Raw genomic sequence first — 15,825 nt, 5'->3', positions numbered from 1 at the left:
GTGGTTTTCACGGATGCCTCCACCACCGGCTGGGGTGCCACGTTCGACGGGCTTGCAGTGTCGGGGGTTTGGACGGGCCCCCAACTGCACTGGCACATCAATTGCCTAGAGTTGCTAGCGGTACGTCTGGCCTTGATCCGTCTCAGAAGGCGCTTACGAGGCAAACACGTACTGGTCCGCACGGACAACACTGCGACCGTTGCGTACATCAACCGACAAGGTGGTCTGCGCTCCCGTCGCATGTCGCAACTCGCCCGCCACCTCCTCCTCTGGAGTCAGAAGCATCTGAGGTCGCTTCGTGCCATTCATATTCCGGGCTTGCTCAACCGGGCAGCCGACGAGCTGTCACGAGCTGCGCTCCCCGGAGAGTGGAGACTCCATCCCCAGACGGTCCAGCTGATTTGGAGACGTTTCGGACCCGCTCAGGTAGACCTGTTTGCTTCTCTAGAAACCTCTCATTGCCAGATGTTTTACTCCCTGACCGAGGGAACACTCGGCACGGATGCACTGGCACACAGCTGGCCGCGGGGCCTTCGCAAGTATGCATTTCCCCCAGTGAGCCTTCTCGCACAAACAATATGCAAGATCAGGGAGGACGAGGAGCAGGTCCTGCTCGTGGCGCCGTACTGGCCCACTCGGACTTGGTTCTCAGAACTAATGCTCCTCGTGACAGCCCCTCCTTGGCAGATTCCTCTGAGGAAGGATCTACTGACTCAGAGACGGGGCACCTTATGGCACCCGCGTCCAGACCTCTGGAAGCTACATGTCTGGTCCCTGGACGGGACGCGGAGGTTCTAGGTGACCTACCCCAAGGGGTAGTTGACACCATCACTTCGGCTAGAGCGCCGTCCACGAGACAGGCCTACGCCTTGAAATGGAACCTGTTCGTCGAGTGGTGTTCTTCTCACCGAGAAGACCCCCGAAACTGCCCGATCAGAGTCGTGCTTTCCTTTTTGCAGCAGGGGTTGGAGCGAAGGCTGTCTCCCTCCACCCTTAAAGTCTATGTGGCTGCGATTGCTGCCAACCATGACCCCGTGGAAGGGAAGTCGGTGGGTAAGCATGACTTGGTCATCAGGTTCCTTAGGGGGGCGAGAAGGTTAAATCCTCCACGGCCCCCCTCTATACCCTCTTGGGACCTGTCTCTGGTGCTCAAAGCACTACAGCAGGCCCCATTTGAGCCTTTGCAGTCAGTTGAGCTGCAGTTTCTTTCAATGAAGACTCTGCTCCTGCTTGCATTGGCCTCCATCAAGAGGGTAGGGGACCTGCACGCATTTTCGGTCGACGATTCGTGCCTAGAGTTCGGGCCGGCTGACTCCCAGGTAATCCTGAGGCCCCGGCCTGGCTACGTGCCCAAGGTTCCCACTACTCCCTTCAGGGACCAGGTGGTGAGCCTGCAGGCGCTGCCCTCGGAGGAGGCAGACCCAGCCCTTGCTTTGCTTTGTCCCATCCGAGCGCTAAGATGCTACGTTGACAGGACACAAAGCTTCAGGACCTCAGACCAGCTCTTTGTCTGTCACGGGGGCCGGCAGAAGGGGAAGGCCGTCTCCAAGCAGAGGATGGCCCACTGGATAGTGGACGCCATCACCCTGGCTTATCAGGTACAGGGTGTGCCCTGCCCGTTCAGGTTGAGAGCTCACTCTACTAGAGCTGTTGCATCCTCCTGGGCGTTGGCTCGTGGCGCCTCGCTGGCAGATATTTGTAGAGCTGCGGGCTGGGCGACCCCTAACACGTTCGCTAGGTTCTATAGCCTTCGTGTGGAACCGGTTTCCTCCTGTGTTCTCACCTCAAACGGGTAGAAGCACTGAGAGGTTCCGTTTTCGGGTCGGCTTGCTAAAACTGCTCCAGAGAGTCCGTACTGTAGACCCTGTCGAGTTCCTCCGTCCCCTCGGCAGTCAGATGTGGCGGAGCATCTGACGCCAGGCCCTCACTCGCTGAATCCATGAGAACCGGTAGGGGGCTGGGTTCCATATGAAAGGCCTTTTGGACCCCATATGTGTATAGTCCACGGTATAGCCTGAGAGCCCGTGTTTCCCCGGCAGGTCTTCTGCCAATCTCCATGAGGTACAATTTCCTCTAATTCTCCATATGCGCCTAAGGTTGATCATATGCGTAATTGCTCCGAACCTCCTACGGGAAGGGCGAGCTTCCGTAGCGTCCGGTTCCAACTAGAACGGGTACGTTTTCCCAGTGTTATCCAGTCTTACTGAGTGGGTAGTGCCATGGCAGCAGTAGCTGGTCTTCTGCGGTAGCCCTGACCTGCGCCAAAAAATAGGGGCTCAGGAGGCTTCCACAGGACACTGGAAGGGGCAGTACCCGTGGCCTTTTGGTAGGGATCCCAATTCGTCGGTCACCGACGTGACTCGGAGTGACCGACTGATAGGGAACGTCTCGGTTACGTATGTAACCCTCGTTCCCTGAAGAAGGGAACGGAGACGTCACGTCCCGTCGCCACGGCTGCTGTACCACCGCTGAGCGGCCGGGTCACCGGCTCGGCTCCTCAGCGAAAACCTGAATATGCGCTGCACCCGCTGCCTAATTATACTCACGCTGTGATTAGCGGCAGCTGGATGCAATAATCGCATGCCAATATCCATTGGCTTGTTTAGATACTCTCGTAGGGGATTGGTCTCTCTAAGCGAGATCCCAATTCGTCGGTCACCGACGTGACGTCTCCGTTCCCTTCTTCAGGGAACGAGGGTTACATACGTAACCGAGACGTTACATACGTAACCTGAGACGTTTTCTGTGAATGAGTAAGCTGAATGATTTTCACATAATTGTGAAGTAAATATTCTAGGCTACAAGATCTGGTTCTCAAAAGTCTTGTAAACAATTGTTCTATATGTGTTTTATGGTCTTATTTCAGTGACTTCAAAATTATTATTATTATTAGACTTTAGCCATTTATATTTTTATAAGCAACTGAAAAAAGCACAAATGTCAGGGCATGTCGAAAGTTCTCCAGGCCCCCAAAACACCCTCAGGGCCCAGAGGGTTAAAGAAAGTTGGAAGGTATAATTTTCTTTGTCCAGGAGAGTGTAAATTCCAAAATACCAAAAATAATGGTATTTGTATATACTGTATGTTCGTTGTTGTTTTTTTGTTGTATTTACATGTATTTTATACGGTTTTCCACTACATTAAGATGTATGATGAGTGTATTCAAAGAGAATTAAGCTGAATTTTCTAAGTTCTGGGTGACAGTTGAGAGCTTGAGTTGCCGTGGTGACCCTGGGAATCTTCAGACAACACAGAGGACTGCCCGATTAACAGCAAACTCTTATCTCTCTCACTTTTTTTATTGAAAAAAATTAGTTAAAATGATTACATAAGAGAAAACCTGTTATTCAAACGTGTTAATGTCTAATTAATGTGTTTTTATTGAAAAGTTCATTCATAAATATTTTTTAAATGGATGTTATGCCAGAGTACTAGTTCATTTATTGTCATTCAATGACAATAAATTGAGCAAATTAGTCAAGTTCATAAAAAAAGTTAGACATTATATTATAGATGTATTTACATTCTTGTAATAGTGGAAAGGTTACCCAATCAGTGTGTGATTGCAGTTGATATGTGTTTTACTTATCCGAGTTATACTCACCTGAGTAACGTTCCATTTGAGTTTTGAGTACATGTTTTTTTGTGTTTGTTTATTTATATGTATATAATATACATTTATTCTTGTTGCTGCATTTTTTTCTGGCTTTGAATAATATAGTCTTAATAAAGACAACACAGAGGACTGCCTGATTAACAGCAAATTCTTGTCTCTCTCACTTTTTTATTGAAAAAGACCATTTCTCATCTGTTGAGTGGACCTCCAGGGAGGGATCTGCAACACTTGTATAACATTATTATTGCATTTGTTATCATGCTGATATCTGGAGAAAAAAAACGGTACTCTTTGTGTACTACATTAAGCTAAGTATATTAAATTATATAAATATAAAAAGCATACAGAAGCATTTTTGTACAATTTAGAATGCCTTGAATTTTAATAGACTAATAAATCACATGGGTGCAATCTGTGAGTGTGTGATTTGTTGATATACTCAATAATGTCAGATCGCACATCATTACAACAACACTTAACATATTATTTCAGACAATAAACTGGCCCAGTCCCAAATGGAACACTTCGTGTGCACTTACGGTCTTATGGACTTAGCTGGTGCTAATTCCTCTGAGTTCCGCATACAATCCCCCTGAAGAATGTCCAGTGACGATTCACCCTGCTGACCACTAGTAGCCAATTCGGCTGGTTATTTTACCCCCTCTGACTCCCTCTGAGATTCTGTGATGTGTGGAGGAAGTACAGTGCCAAAGTAAGGTGCCTGCCAGTCACGATGTAGTACCAGTTTGCACTCCCAGGAAGCCAACTGCACTCAATAGACAACTTCCCTCAGTTTCTTCGGTATTCTTCATGGCCCCATCGAGTGGCTGTCCAGCTTGAGGCATCTCCTTCTCATCTTAAATGGACCGTAAACTCAAATTAGCTCCCCAACACCAAAGTGGTGCCCCCGGGCATGCAGATCTTCAGCCCTTTTTGCTGTTTATCTGCACTCATCAACTACCTCCCGGTCCTAGAGCTGTCTAGCATATTCGGGCCCCACAAGAACAGGAGGAGCATCTGGAGTCTGACACCCAGCTGAGCTGAGGTTCTAATTTCCCTACCCAACATGAGCAGGCCTGGCGAGCAAGAGGTTGGGTCCTGAACTGCAGTGTGACATGCTATTAGGACTAGTGGCAGATGTGTGTCCCAATCATGCTCATGAGTGGATGTCAAGATGGACAACTGTTTGGCTAGTGTCCTATTAAAGCACTCCATGAGCCTGTCATTTTGGAGGTGGAGTGAGGTGGTGCGTGTCTTACTGATTTCCAGCTGCTCACTCATGGTAGAGAACACCCTGGACTCGAAATGACTCCCCTGAATACTATGGATGCTCTGAAGGACACCAAACCATTGACCAAGTCATTGGCAACAGTCCCATTTGCATTGGAACCTAGCACAAAGGGAAGGAGGGGTCTGGAGGTGCCAGAATGAGCACACTCATCAGGGTCAGTTGCAGAGTACTGAAAGATTTTTGATAGCCCTCTGACCAGACAATCCTGATCCTTCTGCAGGAGCTTCTACAAGGGGGCAGCCAGGAAAAACTTCAAACAAACCTGTAATATGATACCAGATCCAAGAAGCTCTTCAACTCTTTCTGATTTGCTAGTGTGGGTCACTCCTGTATGACTCTCACCTTGTCCTCCACCATGCCAGTCCCTCTGCCCAGTAATTATCAGGATGTAGCTAGAGTCCTGCTGTCCTGATTCTCTCCAGCACTGCTCTCAAGGCTGTGATTGCAGAATGGAATGAGTTCTATTTGCCAAGATGTCATCCAGAAACACCAGGCATTGATACCGCGGAATGCCCTCCAGTACCCTCTTCATCAGGTGTTCAAAAGTGATCGGGGCACAAAAAGGACTCTAAATTGCCACATACCTTTACCCATGCAGAATACCATCTTGGGTTGAGCTCTTAGTATCAGTGGGACTTGCCATTAACCACTCCTCAACTATAATGATGAAAAACAGCAAAACCTGGCAATCAGATCCAGACATTCATCTACTTGTAGGAAAGGGTACAAGACTTTTCATGTCACTGCATTAAACCTCTGGTAATCAACGCAAAAGTACCACTACCTTTCATCACAGACAAAACAATCCTGAAATTCTATCAACAGCTTCCATTATTGTTTCTGCTGCTGCACGTCTAGGTCACCAGAGCTACGTTGCGTTAACTCCTGTATAATTGCTAGTGTCTTCCTCCCTCCTCCCTAGGAGAAGGCCACAATCTTCTTTGGTCTCCTAATTGCTGGACAGATGACGAAGGACAGGGCAGCTTGAGCCTCCACAATCATGGTTGTCATGTCCTGAAGACCTTTATTCTCCATCCCTATTTGTTCACATTCGCTTGACGACTTTTGCAGTGACGTGAGCTTTTTCCAGAATGAACTGGGTGTGTGAACATTCTCCATGGCATGCCCAGGACCCGGCTGTCAGTCCATCTGTGTGACGAACCTCTGATGGACTCATCTTTGCTACCTTACCACTGCTGAAATTATGTGGCTTTGGCTAATTGACAGCCATGGTCCCTCAGAATGTCCAAGCGAGAAAACAATGATCCTGTACTTCAGCTATCCATACCAGATGGCACATGTTTTCCCCTCCCACAGTGTCAAGAGTCCCCTGTCTTTCATGGGTGCTATCTTACCACAAATTCAAAAACGAATATGGCAAAAGTCTGATTTTTTGTTCTACCCACCACCTCTGCCTGCAGTTCCCCAGTCCTACAGTTCTCAGTGGGAATGTCTGTGGGTGATGATCGGTTGGACATAGGTTGGGGGGTCTGCAGTGCCCTGCCTACTGTGCCTGCCTTCCTGTTTCCTGTGACCTTAGCAAGGGCAGGACATTCCGTCCCTTCCATTCCGATGGCACTCAGTCATACCGGCTCACCACAAACCCAGCAAAGATGCCCTTGTGCTTGCAGCTGCAGCAGTTCTCCTGGAATTCTTTGTCAACTATATAACTCACAACAGAGGAGCTCAAATCAGAAACACTGTCCAAAGCGGCACCTCAATTCACCAACCAGTGCATCATAATCAGCCCAATCACTAGTGTCAAGCAGCTACAAGCATGAAAGTGCATCATCCGACAAGCAGAGAGGGAGCTGAAGGGCTTTCTGATCTTTTGACCAAGCATATGCATGGGCCAGTAGCTCACATTGTGCATGAAAAGGCTCACAATCTGATCTATCAGAGTATTTTGGTGTTTTTATTTCAGCTAGCTTATTTAACTTATGGGCTCCACTATCTTTATTTAACTTTTTATCTCTGACTTCACACGAGGCAGATGTGCTAGCATCCTGTCCGACTGATGTCATAGTGCTCGACTGCGGTGTATATGTTGTAGTGCCTAGTAGACCAGGACACACACACAAAATAATAATAAGACAGCACTTTCCTTAGCAGGAGTGAAGACTGCCACTCCCAGCATCTGCATTTGACTGGCTGGCCGATTTCCTGCGCTGAATCTCCTTATCTCAGGAGACCTCTAAAAACCAGGATAAATGTATAAATTTGAGGGAGCATCTGGACGTATTCCAGAACAGGACTTTACTGTGGCTTTCTTATCACTTAAACATAATTCAACCAGAAACAGGACAAAGAGCTCTGGATCTGGACACGACCTCCTGACTGCTTAACATGTAATTCAATGATTGTATAATAATAATAATAATAATTCGTTACATTTATATAGCGCTTTTCAAGGCACTCAAAGCGCTTTACATAGTAAGGGGGGTATCTCCTCATCCACCACCAGTGTGCAGCATCCACCTGGATGATGCGACGGCAGCCATAGTGCGCCAGAACGCCCACCACACACCAGCTTATTGGTGGAGAGGAGACAGTGATGAAGCCAATCAGTAGATATGGGGATGTTTAGGAGGCCATGATGGTCAGAGGCCAATGGGCAAATTTGGCCAGGATGTATCAACCAGGAGAGACGTTTTTATGATGAGACTGGGTGTTGAAGTCTCACAGATACATGCCCAATGGGACACTCATGACCCCCGGACAGCTCCCCCTTTCGTCCTCCCTGCATTCCAAAGGAATGCATTTTTTTTCTTGTGCAAGGAACACCCAAACTTTTGTTGATTCTCAGATATTCAGATATTCCTTTATTCCTATTTCTATTAAAACAATATACTCCATAGACAATACATACTAACGTTGTATCTTATGTCTTTCATATACTTGGTGTGAATATTTAGAAGGTAGCATGTTAATCGATGCATTAGCCAATGTAGTATATAGAATTAAGGTATGTACTTTGTGTTTGCTAAATGCCTGTTGTTTGATTTTGAATGAAAGCTAGTTGCGTCAGCAATAATTTGGTGTGGATGAAAGTTGACTTTTCTTATCATAATGTATGATTAAAACACTTATAGGGATCAGCTAGGACATATTCTTCATTTACGCACGGAAAACTGAGCCGTGCAGGGCGGGGCTCCGCTCTACAGAAACACTTGTGATTGGATCAAACAGCAAAAGGGGCGGACTGAAATCAGCCCGTTAAAGACAGATGCCCAGCTTTGCTTAGAGCTTGCTGCTTGCTCGCGCACTGTTTGAAACTTCGGCTCCTCATCTGATTGAGCTGTTAAGCGCTCTCAGCCATATACCATCTGGCAAGGATCCACACATGCCTTCAAAGTTCTCACCAAAGAAACTTTAACACCTGAAGCCGAAATAACTCTAAACAGACTTTCTAAGCGTGTCATCATGTCACAGAGAAACCAACCAATTGCAAGAGGGCATCCCCAGCTAATCCGCACCCGGTGTTCCCTCAACCAGGAAAGGAACAAAACAACTCAGAGCAAGTAATCAAATAATTCTTCATAATTCTGCTGGAAACTGGTTGCATTCATCTTTAAGAGTAAAGATAGTGAAGTTCCTTGCTTGTGACTCCCTCAGGTTGAAGTTAGAGCATTCTTGGAAACGAGCATTAGAACCTTAAACTCTCTTCAAATCAAAACAATTAATTGCCTGCAGCGTGTTTGTGTGTGTACGTATTCTGTTTTGTGTTATTTTAGCTTAGTAGTGTTGTAGAGTAGCAAATAAACTTTGATTTATTAAGAAGTCTTTGTCTGGTGCTATGTGATTTTAAAGTCTTAAACCATTTGCCAATGTTAAGAACGCAGCCAGACAACAAGGGTAAGTAATAACACTGTGATCTTTATTTCTAGGTGCGGGTGCAGGAGATCGTGGTAATAGGTGAGTGGCTTCCAAGTGGGCAGTGCGGTTGTGTCCGATATTCGTTGTGACTTTGTCTTCTGGCTTTACAGGTTCGAGGCTCGGGATAGAGGATGAGGACCGGAATCCGAGGATGCCGGTAACAGACGAGACAGGTCTGGAGACAGGGGAGACAACGAGACGGAGAACAGGAGGTAAGTCTAAGAGGAAAATGTATATAGAGAGTACTTATCGATTCGTGGGATGCGGGAGTAGAGTCCACGTTGTATAAACGAGATCGGACACTGGCGTGAAGGTGGTGAGTGGTTTTATAGTGTTCTTGATGCGGTTGGTGACGAGGTGCAGGTGCGTGTGATTAGTAATCAGGTGAGGTTGATCGAGGGAGCTGACTGGCGGGAGAGCCTGGCCGTGTTGTTACAGTACCCCCCTCTCCACGGCCTGCTCCTGAGGGCCGACCCCGGCGTCGTGGTGGTCTGCCCCGACCCCGTGGGGCTGGAAGTTCCGGATGACTAGCGTGGAAGTCCTCTAAGAGCATCGGGTCAAGAACATCCTCTCTGGGGACCCAGGAGCGTTCCTCGGGGCCATAACCCTCCCAGTCGACGAGGTACTCCAATTTACCACCACGGCGTCGGGCATGTACGATCTCCCGGACCCTGTAGACGGCACCTTCGTCAATGATGAGCGGGAGAGGGGGTTCCTCGACCGGACCAGGCTCTGGGGAAACAGAAGGGAGATATGGTTTAAGTAGTGATACGTGAAAGGTGGGATGAATTCGGTATTGTGGGGGTAGTTGGAGTTTGTAGGTGACAGGATTGATCTGCTCGAGGATGGTAAAGGGGCCAACGAATCTGGGACTTAGCTTACGGCTGGGCAGGCACAGACGAATGTCCCGGGTGGACAGCCACACCTTCTGTCCGGGCTGGTAGGTGGGAGCGATAGAACGACGGACATCGGCAGAGATCTTTTGTCTGCGCACTGCCTGCTGTAATTGATGATGGGCAGCGTCCCAGACTCTCTCGCTCTCCCGGAACCAGTAATCCACTGCGGGGACTTCGGAAGGTACTCCCGACCAAGGGAAGAGCGGGGGCTGGTAGCCGAGTACGCATTGAAAGGGCGTGAGTCCAGTGGCGGCTTGGCGCAGGGAGTTCTGCGCGTACTCGGCCCAGCCCAGGAACTGGTTCCAGGAGTTCTGGCGGCTATGGCAGAAGGTTCGCAGGAAACGGCTGATGTCTTGAATCTTGCGTTCTGTTTGTCCGTTGGATTGAGGGTGGTAGCCGGAGGTTAGGCTTACGGTCACACCTAGGAGGGAGAGGAAAGCCTTCCAAACCCGTGAGATGAACTGGGGTCCTCTATCAGATACTATGTCCTCCGGGATGCCATAGTACCTGAAGATGTGGTTGAAGAGTAATTCGGCTGTTTGTAATGCTGTAGGTAGACCGGTGAGGGGGATTAGGCGGCAGAATTTGGAGAAACGGTCTACTATGACAAGGATGCAGGTGAATTTGTCGGAAGCAGGTAGGTCAGTGATGAAGTCCACCCCTAGGTGTGACCATGGACGATTAGTTATGGGTAATGGGAGGAGTTTACCAGCCGGGAGATGACGGGAGCTTTTTGAAACGGCACAATCTGGGCAACCCTGAATGAACCTTCGCACGTCCCTGGCCATGTTGGGCCACCAGAAGCGTTCGTGTAGCAGCGAGAGAGTCGCGTTGGCCCCTGGGTGGCCAGTGCCGAGGGATGTATGAGTGGAGAATATGAGCGGAGTCCGTTGGGTTCTGGGTACGTATTGCCGATCTGGGGGACAGCCCGGCGGATTGGCTGGGGGATTATCAGAGGCAATGGATGGAGAGGACCATTGGATGGGACTTGCGATAACCTTCGTGGATAAGATACCCTCTGGTTCTTCCAAACCTTCCTCCGGGGCATGGACCCGAGACAGGGCATCAGCCTTCAGGTTGCGCGGTCCAGGGCGATAAGAGATCTGGAAGTCAAAACGGGTGAAGAATAAAGCCCATCTGGCCTGGCGTGGGTTAAGACGTTTAGCGTCCCGTAGGTACTGGAGGTTCTTATGATCGGTAAGAACCACGAAAGGATGGGCTGCCCCCTCCAACCAATGCCTCCATTCCTCTAGTGCGAGCTTGATGGCCAGAAGTTCTCGATTGCCGATGTCATAGTTCCTTTCCGCCGGGCTGAGTTAACGGGAATAGAAGGCGCATGGATGGAGTTTGGGAGGCGTCCCCTGCTGCTGAGATAGCACTGCTCCTACGCCAGTGGTAGAGGCGTCAACTTCCACGACAAAAGGCAAATCTGGGTCTGGGTGGACTAGAAGAGGTGCGGTGGTGAAAGCTTGTTTCAGGTGGTGGAAGGCAGTGGAGGCTTGGTCGTTCCACTTCAAGGTTTTAGAGCCGCCCTTTAATAGATCTGTGAGGGGACTGGAGATTGTGCTGTAGTGGGCGATGAATCGGCGATAAAAATTGGCGAACCCAAGGAAGCGTTGAAGCTCTTTGATGGTGCTGGGCTGTGGCCAAGAGGCGATCGCCTCCACCTTCCTCCTGTCCATGCGGACACCACCACTGTCGATGACATATCCAAGAAAGTGAACGCTGTGTTGATGGAATGTACATTTTTCCGCCTTGAGGAAGAGATGATATTTCCGAAGTTGTTGGAGGACCTCCGCAACGTGCTGGCGATGTTCGGCCAGGCTCCGGGAGTAGATTAAAATGTCGTCGATGTAGACAATGACGAATCGGTGGAGGTACTCCCGGAGCACCTCATTCATGAAACCTTGAAAGACTGAGGGGGCGTTGACTAGCCCATAGGGCATAACCCTATATTCATAATGGCCTGTGGGCGTGATGAAGGCAGTCTTCCATTCGTCTCCCTTTCGGATTCGAATGAGATTATAGGCACTGCGGAGGTCCAGTTTAGTGAATATGGTGGCGCCGCGTAGTTGTTCTAAGGCTGCAGGGACAAGAGGAAGGGGATATCGATATTTGACCGTGATGTTATTGAGCTTACGATAATCGATGCAGGGACGGAGGCCACCGTCCTTCTTGGCCACGAAGAAGAAGCTGGAAGCAGCAGGGGATGTGGATGGTGTGATATATCCTTGATTGAGTGCTTCCTCAATGTACTCCTCCATGGCCTTCTGTTCAGGGAGAGAGAGAGGATAAATCCTACCCCTTGGCACTGACTCACCCGGGAGCAGATCAATGGCACAGTCCCATGGCCGGTGTGGTGGTAATTGAGAGGCCCTCCTGGGGCAGAAAACGTCGCTAAAGTGGTGATACTCAGAGGGGATATCGATTGACTGTAGTGCGGCAGGGCTCTCGATAGTGGTGGCACACAGTGGAAGGGAGTATTGGGCTTTAGGCAAGGGCTGTGGTAATTGTGGGAAGCAGCGCGGGAAGCAGCAGTTACCCCATTTTATAACCTCACCGGTGCTCCAAGACAGGTTTGGGTTATGCTGCACGAGCCAGGGGAGACCCAGAATGATGTCAACACCAGATTCTTCCAATATTAAAAGGTGAATTTCCTCTTGGTGGAGCAAGCCTATGCGTAGTTGCAGGGGACCCACACAGCGATTAATATGGCGGCGTGAGAGGGATTTACCTGTTATGGATTGGATTTGAAAAGTGGTTTCTGTGGCGGTGGTCTGGAGCCGGAGCTGTTTGCAAAGGTACCCCGCGATGAAGTTCCCCGCTGAGCCGGAGTCGATGAGGATGGTAACTGGCAGAGAACGGATCAGTTGAGCTTTAGTGGTGAAGGGTTTCATTTTAGGAAAAGTGGGTCTCAGCCCACTTACCGTCAGACGGGCAGGCCGGATGGGACAGTCGTGGATCAGATGCTCTCTGTCTCCGCAATACAGGCATAAGCCCCGCTGCAAACGCCATTGCCTCTCTGCAGGTGTAAGGTGGTAGGAGTCAGTGAGCATCGGTTCAGGTTGCTCCTTGCTCACAGCTTGGGTAGAAGATGGCATGCTGGCGGTATTGGGCTCTGGGCTGCAGGCTTGCATGCGGTTCGAGCAGCGGACGGCCAGCTGGATAAACTTCTCTAAGCCGAAGCTATCATCGTACGCCGCGAGTTGAAGGCGTAAAGCAGGGTTTAAACCCTGACGAAAAGCAGTCAGCAGAGAGGGCTCGTTCCAACCACTCGCCGCCGCGAGGGTACGAAATTTGAGAGAATATTCATGAGTAGTAGACGAGCCCTGCCGCAGTCGGTAAAGCTGTTCGCCCACGTTGGAATCCCCTGGCGACGGACTGAACACCTCACGAAAGTGGGTAATAAATTGGGCATATGAGTGAGTAGCGGGACCTGCTTGGGTCATAATGGTTTCTGCCCACTTCAATGCGGGACCTGTGAGGGAGGTGATTACAAATGCGATCTTTGCCTGCTCGGTGGTGAACATCTGGGGGTGAAGATCAATGGTGAGCGAACACTGCATAATGAAACCGTTGCACTCCCCTGGTTCGCCAGAGTAGGGAGCTGGTCGGGCCATGGGACTGGCGAAAAGCACAGGTGAAGAAGAATTGACGGTAGTTGGGTTAGGCGGAGCCGGTGGTGGTGTGGAAGGCATCGAACGGGCTAGGAGCCTCTTGAAGGTGTCCACTAGCTCCTGGAAAGGATCCGGTGTGCTCATGGTGCCTACAGTCTTGTGGTCCGATCTTCTGTTAAGAACGCAGCCAGACAACAAGGGTAAGTAATAACACTGTGATCTTTATTTCTAGGTGCGGGTGCAGGAGATCGTGGTAATAGGTGAGTGGCTTCCAAGTGGGCAGTGCGGTTGTGTCCGATATTCGTTGTGACTTTGTCTTCTGGCTTTACAGGTTCGAGGCTCGGGACAGAGGATGAGGACCGGAATCCGAGGATGCCGGTAACAGACGAGACAGGTCTGGAGACAGGGGAGACAACGAGACGGAGAACAGGAGGTAAGTCTAAGAGGAAAATGTATATAGAGAGTACTTATCGATTCGTGGGATGCGGGAGTAGAGTCCACGTTGTATAAACGAGATCGGACACTGGCGTGAAGGTGGTGAGTGGTTTTATAGTGTTCTTGATGCGGGTGGTGACGAGGTGCAGGTGCGTGTGATTAGTAATCAGGTGAGGTTGATCGAGGGAGCTGACTGGCGGGAGAGCCTGGCCGTGTTGTTACAGCCCAAGATCGCGTTACCTATGCTAAAATTGACCTATGCTAAAATTACCTATGCTAAAAAATTACCTAATCAATTCGGTATTACTGTGGCCACGGGAATAATTTGAATTGTTAAAACATACTGGTTTTAATGCTTGCTGGACAAGTCGTTAATGGGGTATCGTTAATAAGGTATAAGTTGGACGTTTTGATTAATATCCATTAATCATACGAATATGAAATCGATACTCGATTTCCAGAAACTAAAATTAAATTAATAGTTCTAAAATTACTACATTGTATATATATATATATATATATATATATATATATATATATATATATATACACACAATTGAATATATGTTTGTGTTAAAAAAATATATATTTAAAAGGTTAGAAAAGTTGACATTGTAAAAGTAAGTAAATAAATAAATAAAGTCAATTTAAGGGGCAAATGTCACCCACAACATGCTAACACTGGCAAGTTGTATAGGCAAACAACACTCTTTTTTTCGGAAAACACAAAAAACTGCCTGTTATATGCTAAAAAGACTTTAAAGGGGTCTTATTATGCTTTTTCACTTTTTGAATTTTAGTCTGTGTGTAGTGTGTATGTTTGGCCATAAAATTATCTACAAAGTTACAAATCTCAAAGTCCACTCCAAAGGGAGATATTTCGTTTTTTAAAAATCCCTTTTCAAGAACTACAGCGAACTTTGGACTACAAAGTTGTTTTCCTGTATTTGTGAATTAATTAGCATATATGAATTAATTAGCATATATATGCGGCCACAAATAGTGTAGTCTGTGGGACTATGGTATAAATAAATTAAACTGGATAACAGTTTCAGTGCAATTCATGTTATAATGTTAGAATTAAAGAACAATAAACATAATACATATTATCGTTGCACTTATCTGTATCAATGCAGTTATTTTTACGTTGTTGTTGACATCCTATTTAAAACGCGATTTAGCCAAAAGAAAAACAGCACCAACAATAACATTACTACTTTAATATGTCTTGCAATATCCGTGCGTGCAAAGGTTCTGTACGATCCTCTTGTTCAATATTCTCAAGGTCTGAATTGATATTGACGAACTTGCTGTTCTGGCAAGGGGCGGAGCAATACTGAAACGCCGTCTAAGCCGTTCACTAATCACAACGCACTGGGACAGCTAACCAATCACAGCACATTTCGTTTTTTGGAAAGCGGGCTTTCATCAAATCCGGAACTAATCAAGCCTTTTGTGTCAGGCTGGGCAGAAAGGTATCGTAATAATGTAAATTATGTGAAAAATAATGAGATTTTCGAACCACCAAGTATGAGAGCATGTTCTAGTACACCACCAAAACAAAATCAAGACTTTGTAAAAGAGCATACCCCTTTAAGCAGGTAAAAGATGAACTGTATGTCTATATTTAATTTTTTGTAAATGCAGTACAGGGTGACATTTGCCACTGTACATCACACTCTTGAGACGGACATTTACAGTACAGGTATAAAGAGTACACAAATGCTTGGCCAATGCTTCTGTATATGTGGGCAATAGATTTATCCAGAGTTAGTGATTCTATAATGCTTATATATAGTCAGTATCAAGTCTCAGTGTCTCTACTTTGTGTGCCATATGGTGCCTAGCTTTGTTAACCCCCCCCATGCTAATAGCACAATCAACCCATCATGAAATGCCTCTAAATCACAAAATTAAGGTCTTTTAAATGTATGCAAACGTCTCACCATTACTTGGAATCTGACAAGAGAAGAGTTGATTTTAAAAAGACTAATCAAGAGCCCTGGTTTATCATATCACTCTACTGCAGATAGCCCATGGTTGTGTAAAATATATAATTACTGCCTTACAATTAAAGCCTGATAGTGTTTCCTC

Source organism: Barbus barbus (assembly GCF_936440315.1).
Source record: "Barbus barbus genome assembly, chromosome: 33".
Classification (NCBI taxonomy): Eukaryota; Metazoa; Chordata; class Actinopteri; order Cypriniformes; family Cyprinidae; genus Barbus; species Barbus barbus.
This window is presented reverse-complemented; position numbering follows the sequence as displayed.